Source organism: Bison bison, unplaced genomic scaffold, assembly GCF_000754665.1.
Source record: "Bison bison bison isolate TAMUID 2011002044 unplaced genomic scaffold, Bison_UMD1.0 scf7180017864343, whole genome shotgun sequence".
Lineage (NCBI taxonomy): Eukaryota > Metazoa > Chordata > Mammalia > Artiodactyla > Bovidae > Bison > Bison bison.
The window spans coordinates 453164-466560 of record NW_011494915.1 but is presented as its reverse complement, the minus strand read 5'-3'; the positions used below and the strand labels follow the sequence as shown (position 1 = coordinate 466560).

Sequence of the window (13397 nt, the reverse complement as noted above, 5' to 3'; positions counted from 1 at the left end):
CTGGATGGCATCACCAACTCGATGGACATGAGTCTGAGTGAACTCCAGGAGTTGGTGATGGACAGGGAGGCCTGGCGTGCTGCAATTCATGGGGTTGCAAAGAGTCGGACATGACTGAGCGACTGAACTGAACTGAACTGATTTAAATTCATTCTTTCCTCCTTGCGAGATGGAACATTAAGCTAGTAACAGCTATGAAATAAACAATGTATCTTAAGCTGTGAAATACATAAATATCTTCTATTCTTATATTCACTTATTCCTTTTTAAATATCTCTTCAGATACCCTTTGGGTCTTCTCTCAATGGTGTCATTTCTCCTTTCCAGGTAGGGAAATTAAGAGACAGAAAGGCCTTTCTCCACAAGGCAGTAGCAGGTGTTTGGGTCTGGATCCTGGCCTCACATGTCTTGTCCAGCTCTCTGAACCACACATGAAGGCAATTCAGTTGATGAGTTAAAGTTGATGAGCTCATGGTTACACCATTCTAGCATGCACTCCTCACTTTCCTTGACCTGCATGCCACTTCCACCTTGAAAGGCCACAACAAATTGAAATTCTTCTGTATAGGCTATATCTCACAATAGCTACCATGCATCATTTAGTTTCATTAACTTTCCTCATTTGAGACATCAACTTTGGGATTTCTTATAATTCTACTTCAAGTACCTGACTCAAAGACAGCCCAGTTGAAAGTACCATTGCAACAAGAATAATGAGGATTAAGTCGACTGTTGCAATTCTCATCCCCTGAGGCCAGATGTACTGTAGTTCCTGTTCTTCCCAAGACACTAGCTTACAGGGCTTTTCATGTTCAAATGTTGAAATCTCTATTGCAGCAGGAGAGTTAAGAGAGCTTGTTTTCCAAACCTATGCCTAAGGGAACATAACGCTTGATTGTTCAAAAGGGCAGAGACATCCAAGAATAAGAAGTAGGAGAGGTCTGCCCCTGGGCAGAGATGAGTATTCTTAAGTTGCCTTCATGGTGATCATAGAAAAGAAAAAATGTGGATTTTATGATTGTTTTCACAGTTTTTATGGACAGGGCACCCTCTTATTACCTGTGTTGAGACTGTACTAGCTCTGGCCACCATTGGTATGCTGTTGTCAAAAGGAGGGGCTTCCAGGGACTGAGGGTAAAGTTGATGAGCAAGAGATGAGCTCCACTTCCTTTGGATGATAAGGAAAGAACCATCTTCTCCCACAGAGCACCTAGGAGAGACAGACTTATTAATAAAGTTGGCATGTCTGTGTCTATAGAGTGAGCACTATATGCTGTGGCCTGGGAAGCTAAAATCCTAAAAGCAGCACAAGGCATGCACATCTCTGAATGAATTATAGGAGTTTAATCAAGAAACATCCTAGCTGCCACCCATCATGCATATGAACATCAGAGCCTTTTCCCCAAAACTTACTAGAGTTCCACAGATTCCAGGGTATTTACACATTTCTCCAAAAACATTAAGTTTTTTTACCAATGTGTTCTTGGGTAAGGGGCAAAAGTGATACTAGATTTGACTCAATTTAGAAAGAGTAAGGGATATGATGTGTCTGTGTGTTAAGAGGCAAAGTCATGTCTACTATCTGTCTTGCTGGTTTCCAGCCTTATTTTTTATAATATCCCCCATGGCTTGAGGAAAGCTGAGTGATCCTTTATTCCTTGAAGCTAAGAGGGGCCAAACTGACTCAGAAAGACATTTCAAAATGAGTCTCCCTCAATCAGCTGTCTGTTGTTTCACATCAAAGGGGGAATTACCCGGTTTCACACTGAAGTTAGTACCTCAGAAAATGAATTACCAGCCCCAGTGCTTTCTTTCTAATGGGATCTGGCAGGCTTCCTTTCCTGTGAGACGTTCTGGGCAATACAGAGTGTGAACCTGAGCCAAGGACAGGAAGGACAGGTGGGTTCTCAGGAGAAGGGAGGGAAACAGGGAAAGAAAAAATTATATTTCCACAAACATAGGGTATTTTTTTTCTTTTCTTCCTGCTGAGCAAATGGTTTGTTTGGAAAATCTTGCATTTCCTCATAACCTGTTGGAGTCTTCTGGACAGAAGCCACATCCCTCCTGCTATGGTGAGATTTACATCTCCTGATAGTTGCTGGCCCAGCCTGTGTCTCCCAAAATAGCATCAGTGCCTCCTTGAAGTCATCATCAGGTTACAGCAGGGCTCCCATTATTCTTTAACGTAGTCTTCCAGAAACTCCTATTTGCCTATACAATGGATGGGTTGTTTTTTTTTTACAAAAAAGAAGTCACAATGTGGATGTTATAATCCCCAATTAAGATTCAATTCAAGGCTCTTATGAGAAAGACTTCAGTTCTTACTTTGATAATCAAATTCTCTTCCTCATCCAGAGAATTAGGATTTTGGCCACAGTGATTATTATCAACTCAGACAGTCTCTTAACTAAGGCTGAGAAGTAGTCTATTTTCTGAGCTCGTTCGTTTTCTTAGGGCATCCTTCTCTTTTCCCAGTCCCCCCTGTTTCTTTGGAGCTAGAAGAGAATCTTCCACCCTCCCCGGCCTTACCTCTTTTGGAACTCTTCCTTTTCTTAAAGCTACATTAAAATTATCCTGGACTGACTGACTGAGTGCTGGGACAAATTTAAGATTAGGCATTAATGGCTGTTTTGTTTATTTATTGCTACATAAAATCAACCCCAAATTTGGTGACTTCAAAGGTAATATTGATATATTATCTCTGCCAGTTTCTATTCATCAGATTTTGGGATATCTATCCGGTGGATGGCTCAGTAGAGGTTCTCATGTGTTTTCACTTATATGCTGGTAATTTTCAGTTCTGTGCTGGCTGGGACTACAGTCATCCAAAGTCTTGACTGGGGCTGAAATGTTTGCTTCTAGGATGACTCATTCACATGCCTGGAAGTTTAGTGCTGGCTGTGGGTTTGGGGCTTCAGTTCCTCTCCACAGAATGACTTTAGTATCCTCAATACATGGCAGCTCGCTTCCCCAATGTGAGTGATCCAAGAGGAAGGTGGAAATTTTAATGCCTTCTATGTTCCAACCTTGGAAGCTACTGCCAGTTCCACTGTATTCTGTAGGTTGAGGCACTTAACAAAAATCTGCCCAGGTTCTAAGAGAGAGAACATCAACCCTAACTCCTAATGGGGCAGAGTCACTTTATAAGAAGTGTGTATGGGATGAGCTATGTATCATCACAGCCATTTGGGAAAATATAATCTGCCTTAATGGCTGATAAAAATTTAATAAGCTTCCTAAGGGTAACAGTTGGAAATAAGAATTTGGTGAATTTCTGAGTATACAAAGCCTTACCACAAAGGCCTGAGTGTATGATGTTAGAAAGTAGGATTGTCTCTTGCAGTGTATCTGGACCAGCAACCAGAGACTCTGTGTAACCAAAGGGAGTGAGAAGAAGAAAAGGACACTTTTTTGGCCTGGGATAAAGAAGCGGTTGGGAGTGTACTTTGTCGGTTACTATAGGACAGTTGTTGGCTTGAGGGTGGAAGAGGAATGAGAATTTCATGTGTTTGGACTGAGTGTTTACTTTCCATTATTATTCTTGATGAATATGAGCATGGGAGAATCTGCCTGAAATGCAGGAGACCTAGGTTCAATCCCTGGACTAGGAAGATCCCCTGGAGAAGGAAATGGCAACCCACTCCAGTATTCTTGCCTAGAGAATTCCATGGACAGAGGAGCCTGGCAGGCTGCAGTCCATGGCATCGCGAAGAGTTGGACACAACTGAACAACTAAGACTTTACTCCCCAAAACTAAACCACTTGGGTGTCAGGGTTCAAGAACCAAGAAATTAAATGTGGGATTAAAAGTACAATCTCTGAGTAGCATAGAAATATTTACATTACCATGTGTAAAATAGCTAGCTAGTGGCAAGTTGCTGTGTACCACAGGGAGTTCAGCCCAGTGACGACCTAGAGGGGTGGGACTGGAGGGGTGGGTGTGGAAGGGAGGTTCAAGAGGAAGGGGAAATATATATATATTTATATATATATATACACACACACACAATTATGACTGATTCATGTGGTTGTAGAAGTCAACACAACAGTGTAAAGCAATTATCCTCCAATTAAAAATAAACAAAAAATACAACCTCTGAAGTCACACAGATCTAAGTGTATAACTTGGCTTATGGAGTACTAGCTATGGGGGTTGGGACAAATTATCCACCTTCACTGGACCTCAGTTTAATCCCCAGTCAAATGAGCTTATGCATTTCTAAGTCTTCTCTATTAAAATACTAAGAAGTCTCCTCTAGCATTTTTAAATATTAGACCTGATACAGCCCCAAAGCATATGACTTCTTATAGTTTGGCATCCAGGCAAAATCAGGGCTTTGAAAAATAGAGTCCCTGAAACAGAATAATAAGAGAAGTAGCTTAAAATAGAGGTTCTCCAGCAAATCCAGGGCACAGGACTCCTCATCCAAGGCAATTAAAGATTTTCAGTCTTCTGTGGAAACTGGGACATTCCACCTGGCTCCTTGGGTTCTATTTGACCTGTCATCACATCAGGACAAAAAATAAATTGTTAAAGAATCAAGTAGAATTCTTAAACCAAACCAAACAAAACCCAAACTCTCTTATAGGTACTGATTAGGTTTTAACTATTTTTCAAAGATATGTGAAGTGAAAGGGAAGGTGGAAACTGAGGCAAAGTATCAAAGTGGAAACTGAGGCAAAGTATAGGGGGGAAACCCCACACTTAATAGTTTTGTTTGGAAAAATATTCATTTTTTCCCTTTTTGTTTAAGGCTTAGTTAAATGGAATTTTCTCCCTTTGCTATAAAAAGGAGTTTCAATGTGATTCATACACAATTTGAAATTATTTTTAAAGAGTCTGCTTTTTCCCTATCATTTTTTGCTAACCTGCATGGTTATGCTTGAACCTAGACTCACGAGATAATGGTCATGATACTAATTGAATATGAAGAGCCTGCAATAATCTGAAGCCCTCTTAAATCCTCAAATTACTTATTTCTTTCCTCTCTACTCTTTTTTCCTTCTTCTCTTTCTCTAGGTAAATGACCATCATCATCTCAGCCATGTTTTAAGGCAGTCATTAAGGCTTAGATATTTTCATACATGGCCTAATTTTTATGACAACTCTCTTGAGTCTCATATTATTAGCTCCAACTTAGAGGTATAAAAATATAATCCCAGCATGATTAATTATCGTGTTCAAGATCTCACAGCCTGCAAAGTTGTAGAAATTGGATTCCTAATTCCAAAAGTATGATTTCCCTCATAACATGCAAATATTTCATTTATTTTTCAATTTCAGTTCAGTTCAGTTGCTCAGTCATGTCCGACTCTTTGCGACCCCATGCACCGCAGCATGCCAGGCCTCCCTGTCCGTCACCAACTCCCAGAGTCCACCCAAACCCGTGTCCATTGAGTCGGTGATGCCATCCAACCGTCTCATCCTCTGTCATCCCCTTCTCCTCCTGCCTTCAATCTTTCCCAGCATCAGGGTCTTTCCCAATGAGTCAACTCTTCACATCAGGTGGCCAAAGTATTGGAGTTTCAGCTTCAACATCAGTCCTTCCAACGAACAGCCAGGACTAATCTCCTTCAGAATGGACTGCTTGGATCTCCTTGCAGTCCAAGGGACTCTCAAGAGTCTTCTCCAACACCACAGTTCAAAAGCATCAATTCTTCAGCGCTCAGCTTTCTTTATAGTCCAACTCTCACATCCATACATGACCACTGGAAAAATGCAACTTGCCCCTGCCCAGTTTACCTCCTGTTAACATTTTGCATTCCTATGCTTATTTGTTATAATTGATGAACTAATATTAACCCATTATTAATGAGAAACCACAGTTTGCACTAGAGTTCCTTGTTGTATCATTCTGTACATTTTGACAAGTGCATTGTCATGTATTCACCATTACAGTATCATACAAGATAATTTCACTGGGGTAAAAATCTTCCTACTCTACCTACTTATTCTTGCTCCCCCCACCAACTCCCGAGTCCCCACCAACTGCTGATAGTTTTTTTGTCTTTATATAGATTTTTGTCTTTTCCAAATGTCATATAATTGAAATCAAGCAGCATGTAGCCTTTTTAGACTAGTGTCTTTCACTTAGAATATGTGTTTAAGGATTCTCCATGTCTTTTTGTGACTTGATAGTTCATTTTTTCACTCTTGAATAATATTCCTCTGCATGGATATACCATAGTCTTTGTATACATTCATCTACTGAAAGACATAATTGTTTCTTCTGGGTTTTGACAATAATGAATAAAGCTGCTTCAAACATTCATATATTTGAAAACATTCAGATTTTTTTATGTGGACATGTTTTCAGCTCATTTGGGTGAATACCTTAGAGTGTGATTGCTAGATCATGTGATAAAACTCTGTATAGTTTTATAAGAAACTGCCAAACTATTTTCCAGAATAATTATACTATTTCAGTTTCTACTGGCAGTGGGTGAGACTTCCTGTTGTTCTATATCCTTGCTAGAATTGGTATTTTTAGTTTTTTTTTTTCTTTTTTTTAGCCATTCTGTAGGTACATCAGTTCAGTTCAGTTCAGTTCAGTTGCTCAGTCGTGTCCGGCTCTTTGCGACCCCATGCACCACAGCATGCCAGGCCTCCCTGTCCATCACCAACTCCCGGAGTTCACTCAGACTCACATCCATCGAGTCAGTGATGCCATCCAGCCATCTCATCCTCTGTCGTCCCCTTCTCCTCCTGCCCCCAATCCCTCCCAGCATCAGAGTCTTTTCCAATGAGTCAACTCTTCGCATGAGGTGGCCAAAGGACTGGAGTTTCAGCTTTAGCATCATTCCTTCCAAAGAAATCCCAGGGCTGATCTCCTTCAGAATGGACTGGTTGGATCTCCTTGCAGTCCAAGGGACTTGCAAGAGTCTTCTCCAACACCACAGTTCAAAAGCATCAATTCTTCGGCGCTCAGCCTTCTTCACAGTCCAACTCTCACATCCATACATGACCACAGGAAAAACCATAGCCTTGACTAGACGGACCTTTGTTGGCAAAGTAATGTCTCTGCTTTTGAATATGCTATCTAGGTTGGTCATACTTTCCTTCCAAGGAGTAAGCGTCTTTTAATTTCATGGCTGCAGTCACCATCTGCAGTGATTTTGGAGCCCAGAAAAATAAAGTCTGACACTGTTTCCACTGTTTCCCCATCTATTTCCCATGAAGTGATGGGACTGGATGCCATAATCTTCATTTTCTGAATGTTGAGGTTTAAGCCAACTTTTTCACTCTCCACTTTCACTTTCATCAAGAGGCTTTTGAGTTCCTCTTCACTTTCTGCCATAAGGGTGGTGTCATCTGCATATCTGAGGTGATTGATATTTCTCCTGGCAATCTTGATTCCAGCTTGTGCTTCTTCCAGCCCAGTGTTTCTCATGATGTACTCTGCATAGAAGTTAAATAAACAGGGTGATAATGTACAGCCTTGACGTACTCCTTTTCCTATTTGGAACCAGTCTGTTGTTTCATGTCCAGTTCTAACTGTCACTTCCTGACCTGCATACAGATTTCTCAAGAGGCAGGTCAGGTGGTCTGGTATTCCCCATCTCTTTCAGAATTTTCCACAGCTTATTGTGATCCACACAGTCAAAGGCTTTGGCATAGTCAATAAAGCAGAAATAGATGTTTTTCTGGAACTCTCTTGCTTTTTCCATGATCCAGCAGATGTTGGCAATAGAGGTATTTAAATATTGTTTTAATCTGGAATCCCCTGATGATATATGATAATAAACGTTTTCTCACATGATTATTTGCTGTTCATATATCTTCTTTGGTGATATATATGTTCATCCCTTTTGTTCATTTTTAAATCAAATCATTTGTTTTCTTATTGTTGAGTTTTACCAGTTCTTTGTATATTGTATCTACAAGTCCTTTATCACATATGTGTTTTGCTAATATTTTCTCCATCTGTGACTTTTCTTTTTATTCATGTAAGCCTTTTTGCTTTAAAAGAGTCTTTCCAAAATATCTAGAGTTTGAAATGTCCAAGTTCTACAGTTTTAACAAATGTTGCCAGTTGAAGCAAACAAAACAACACATCAAAACTTTAGATAAAGCAAATGCTTTCCAGTATTTGTATCCACTTAAAATGATATTGAGTTTCCAAACATGTGTGCACCTTCACCATAGTACTCACTCCATTATCACTTGAGCATTTATCATGTGGGACCATATTGTGGTCTTAAAAATAAATGAGAAGTTTGACTGTTGCTAATAAAAGTAGTCACTGGGGTTGTTCCTTATTCTCTGTAGCCAAATGGGATGTGTTGCCATACTTTGACAATACTTCACAAAATTTATCTCATTTAATATTCACAATTGTACAAAGAGGGAGGTGCTATTATTCCCATTTTGCAATTAAGAAAACTAAGGCACAGCCAGTAGGCAGAAGAGCTAGGATTCAAACCCAGGACTGTTGGACTCATAAGCCTATGAGGTTTAGGCTCCACTGCCTATAAAGTTTAGGCTTCACTGCCTCTGCTCATGTTCTGCTTTCATGATGCCTGAGTTTTTTAAGCACTTTGTTTCTAGCAAAATGTATTGCTCTCTCTTATATGTAAAAAAAAAAATCAAACATATCTAGAGTAAGGCAACTTAACTGAAGTTAGGTAAGCTCCTTTTTCAGTCTTACAAAAGTCATCAAAAGATTGCTTTAAAAAAAAATAAAGTATACTGTTTACAGGCTGATTTAACTCTCAATAATTTATTAATCTATTAGTGTCTCGCTATTCTGTATTTTATTCTCAGAGAAAGCAGCCAAGTTTTCTTTCTGCATGTGCTTTAGTGTGAGGATATCGAGAATAGTATGTTAGTGGTTTTTCCATTATTGCTTGAGACTTTGCACCCTGAGAATGGGGAAGGGCTTGGGTATGAAGAGGAATATGAGCCCACCCCAGGCCTCTTTTATCTTTCTTCTGAAATATCCATTTAGCAAAAGATCCTCTGAAATGCAGGCTTTCCTTCCCATCATGGTTTGGCCTCAGATGCCTGATTTTTAATGTCTCTAACTGACTTAGCTTCCTAACTCTGGGTGTGTCTCCTGGAAGCTTTCTTTCATGCTATGGTCCGTCTTCATGGACTATGTAGAGAACACTTGCTGGGTACAAAATACAAGGAGATTAGTATAGAGATCTAGTGTTCGTAAACTGTGTTGTGGGGATCCTTTCACATCATCAGGTTGTAAATACACAACAGTTTTATTTCTCAGCTATAGCTTAATAATTAAGCTGAGAAAAATGTATAGGGATCTAGCTGTAGAAGTTTGGAAGAGCCAAGAGTAAACAGGGAAAGGTGAGCCAATCCAGAGTTTAACAACTATAAGAAGGTGCTACTACAGCTAGAACTGGAGGGACTTAGGACAGGAGATGCTATTGTCAGAGTCCAGAAGTCAGGGACGCTGGAGGGAGCTGGAAACTTGGAGCTGGACCTGGGGACTCGGTGGCTGGAACTGTCAGGTGAAAGCTGGAATTCTGGAGAAATCAATGGGAAATTGGGCTAAAGCAGAGGTTTCCCAGAGGGAACAAGGAGCACAGAGAGAACAGGTAGTAGAAACTGAGGAGGCACAGCCTCAAATGAGATGCCACCTAAAGCAGAGAAAGGGAGAGAAATACCCCGGCTGCCCCTTTCCTTCTACCCTGCAGTCTTTCAACATCACCTCCCACTGGATGAAGCTAGACACCACTTAGCAAAGGAGCCTGGGAACTGTAGTTTTCAGTGTTCCACTTTCTGTGATGCAGAGCAGACTAGAGAAAGTATAGGAATGGATCTGAGAGCAACTAGACAAATAATCAGTACATACACTAAAGGGAAATGATATCTGAGTGGCATCAAGATTGCTACAACTTACAAACAGAGGGGCCAAAAAGTCTGGAAACAAAAGAATACGTACAGCACATTGATATCACCTTTTAGTACCTATGTTCAGTGACAAAAAATACGTTCAAAGTTTTGACCCTAGTTAGTAGCTCACAATTCAATGAAGTATGAAAACTGCCTCAGTTATGGTACATGAATGCATTTCTGTCAGTACTTACCTAGGAATCTGAGATCCATTGTCTCCCTTGATTTGATTTTCATTGTATAAGCCAGAATTTTCAGCATGTTCCAAATTAACTTTGTTCAGTCTGTTTTTAAAACAATCATCTATGTTTCCATCTGCCTTAATTACCTACTGTTGAGCATTAAATGCCATCTCCAGTTTATTCCAGAGAGAAAATCTGAGCTAAGCTCAGCAAGCTTTTCCATGGTCTCACACCCAATTTCATGACAAGCAACTGAGGGCATAGTGGTCAGCATGAGTTGAAGAGGTAAGTTGTGTATAAACTCTGTTATGTGCCATGATTCATTTCAGAATGGTATATGTGCTGTAGAAATCTAGAAATACTATTCATCTGGCACTTGAAGAATCTAGAAGCAGGAGAAGCAGTTCCAGAGGATCATAGTTTGAACAGAATTGAAGATTTGAAGCTCATTCATTACTTATCCAGAAAGAAAAGTTTAAGGAGAGGGGAATGTAGTCATTTGTTAATATCAAGTTGGTCTCAGAGTCTTCAGAGACCACAAATAATGGGCAAGGCCTGGAAACTATTTTTTCCTCCACCTTCTTGTATAAATTATTAGTTTTAGTTCTTATTTTGTTGTCCAAAGTAGGAACTTCAGCTTCCTCACTGTAAATCCTACTTCTTATGCTTTTGTTTTTCAGTCTTGCTGTCTGCTCATACTCCTGAACACGGCTTTATATCACATCCACATCTCCTCATACCTCGTCCATGACAGCAGCTTCCTAGCTGGCCTCCATTCAGTACATCTTCCAACCTATATTACCGTGTGGTAGATAGAGTGATATTTCTAAAATCCTGGTCTGATCTTATAACTCCTTTTTCAGAACCTACATTGGTCCTTCTTCCTTTTAACTAAAGTCTATCAAGACTTCCCATTGAACAGGAAAAAGTATGAACTCTAGCATGATGTGCAAGACCCTTCCTCATCTGACTCTTGGCTAACTTTATATAGCTCCTCTCTAGCAGCTTCCCTCTATTCACGTTTCTTTTTGTCATTGTAAGGAATAGAACTTTGTTCAAAAGTGGTCCCAGCACGGATACAAGTGTTTTCAGGCAATTGTTTCAGTCTTTAGCAAGGCTGGTTCTCTTCCTTTGTGATGCACAGTGGGATTGTACTTCCCTTTATGTTGTATGGGTCTGTGTGATTAGTTCTGGCCAGTGTGTTCTGCGTAGTTGTGATGTGGGTCCACACTGAAGCATTTAATTGCTGTTGGAGGACTTTCTGGAGTGTTTTCCCTCTGCCGCAACATTTGACAGCATGATGTCATGTTCGTGATGTCATACTAAGCATGATGCCTGCTCTCTCAGCCTCCTATCCCAAACTAGGGGACTCTGAGCGAAACTCCAGGGTGTTAGCATGAGTTAGGAATGAAACTTTCTTTTTAAAAGCTTCAAAGATCTGGTACAGAGATTGGCAAATATTTTCTATAAAGGCTTTGTAGGCCACATAGGAAGTTGATCTCCCTCTTCCTTTATGATCCTTAAAATTGTAAGGAAAAAAAAAAGCTTTAATTCAAGTTGTGCAAACGTAGAAGCTAGACTGCACTATTTCAAGGGCTATTGTTTACCCCTCCCTGATGTAGTATAACCTGGTGTATTTTGACTAATACAACATCAAAAATCAGGAAACAAAATACATGTAATTATTTTATTGTTGCCTTTTCCTGTGAATCTGTTCATTCTTGTTTCTGTGTAGATCAGCTCCCTCTGTTTTTTTGCCCTGCATATGACCTATTAAAGGTACAATATGGCTGCCCATGTCTCAGCTTTCCAGTTGAAATATCTCTGGTCGTTCCCATTCTCTAAAGACAATCTAATTGGTTACTTAACAGCCATGTATTGGGTAAGGTGTCTGTCTTTGATCCAGCTGTTATTCACTGAGTGGTTGCTACCCCTTGGTACATAAGGTCTTTCCTTCCAGCAGCTGAGTGTAGGACTGCCTTTCTAGAAGGGACCATGAACAGAGAATGTTTATAGATTTTTATAATAGACTACTCCAACATTTTGAGCGACCTTTTCTAGTCCTCTTGTTTGATACACCTGCTACATGTTTCTTTTCCCTGCTTTTCACTTGGCATTCCTCAGTGCATATCTCAAAGCTTAGCCTAAATATCAGTTCCTCTCTGAGGCCTTTCATGAATCATTTTGACTACATCTCATGCCTGCCATTCAACTGCATAGGCAATGTTAGTAGCTTCTCCTCTGTCCCACAGTACTTTATACCAAAGCATACCAAAGTAATATACTGTAATGCTTATATATAGATATCCATGAAAAGGGGCCAGAGCCCATCCTTTATTCACTATCATGGTGCTTTCCTGGCTGTCTGGATGTTGCCTTCTAGTCCTTAATGGACACCATCTCATCATAATTTCTATCATTTTGTATTTAGATTTGGCTTTGGCATCCATATCTGGGGTCCTTAGTAACAACAATTACTACAAAATAGAGATTCAATGATTTTTTAGCAGAACATACTCTTACAGATCAGTTTTCAGAAATGCAGAAATTACAAAATCTGTATAGTCAGTCATGTATAAAACTTAGTCCCTCAAATAAAATTCTAGCCTGGAGAGCAAAAAGAGTTAGATAACCACTGCCTGTAGCCTAAATGCACGTGATGACTATTTTGCCTCAAGTGCAGCGCAATACTACAGACTTTTTAGTGAGTTGAGATTCAGCCTCAGTTAACCAACCACCACTAACTGGTTTAACTTTAATAAAACGTCAAGCAGCTAAATAGGCCATGCCGTTTTCATTCCAGAATTTAATATGTCTACTGATTGCTTACAGTTTCTGGAAGCAAGCAAATGATAAATAGAACAATATGTATCAGTTCAGTTCAGTTCAGTTCAGTCCTCAGTCGTGTCCGACTCTTTGCGACCCCATGAATCGCAGCACGCCAGGCCTCCCTGTCCATCACCAACTCCCGGAGTTCACTCAGACTCACATCCATCGAGTCAGTGATGCCATCCAGCCATCTCATCCTCTGTCGTCCCCTTCTCCTCTTGCCCCCAATCCCTCCCAGCATCAGAGTCTTTTCCAATGAGTCAACTCTTCGCATGAGGTGGCCAAAGGACTGGAGTTTCAGCTTTAGCATCATTCCCTCCAAAGAAATCCCAGGGCTGATCTCTTTCGGAATGGACTGGTTGGATCTCCTTGCAGTCCAAGGGACTCGCAAGAGTCTTCTCCAACACCACAGTTCAAAAGCATCAATTCTTCAGCGCTCAGCTTTCTTCACAGTCCAACTCTCACATCCATACATGACCACAGGAAAAACCATAGCCTTGACTAGACGGACCTTTGTTGGCAAAGTAATG

The 13397-nt window shown here is 40.3% G+C and overlaps 1 long non-coding RNA gene across 3 annotated transcripts in view; it reads left to right on the top strand.

Annotated features, from left to right (window-relative positions):
- The window catches only part of LOC104999087, a 283904-nt gene that overhangs the window by 1786 nt on the left and 268721 nt on the right, over positions 1-13397 (top strand). Inside the window, exon 2 of one of the 3 annotated variants that reach the window (XR_826542.1) lies at positions 10215-10323. The exons of the other annotated variants lie outside the window; for them this stretch is intronic. This is a non-coding gene — a long non-coding RNA (uncharacterized LOC104999087). The remainder of the gene's footprint in view (positions 1-10214; positions 10324-13397) is intronic. 3 annotated transcript variants of the gene reach the window in all.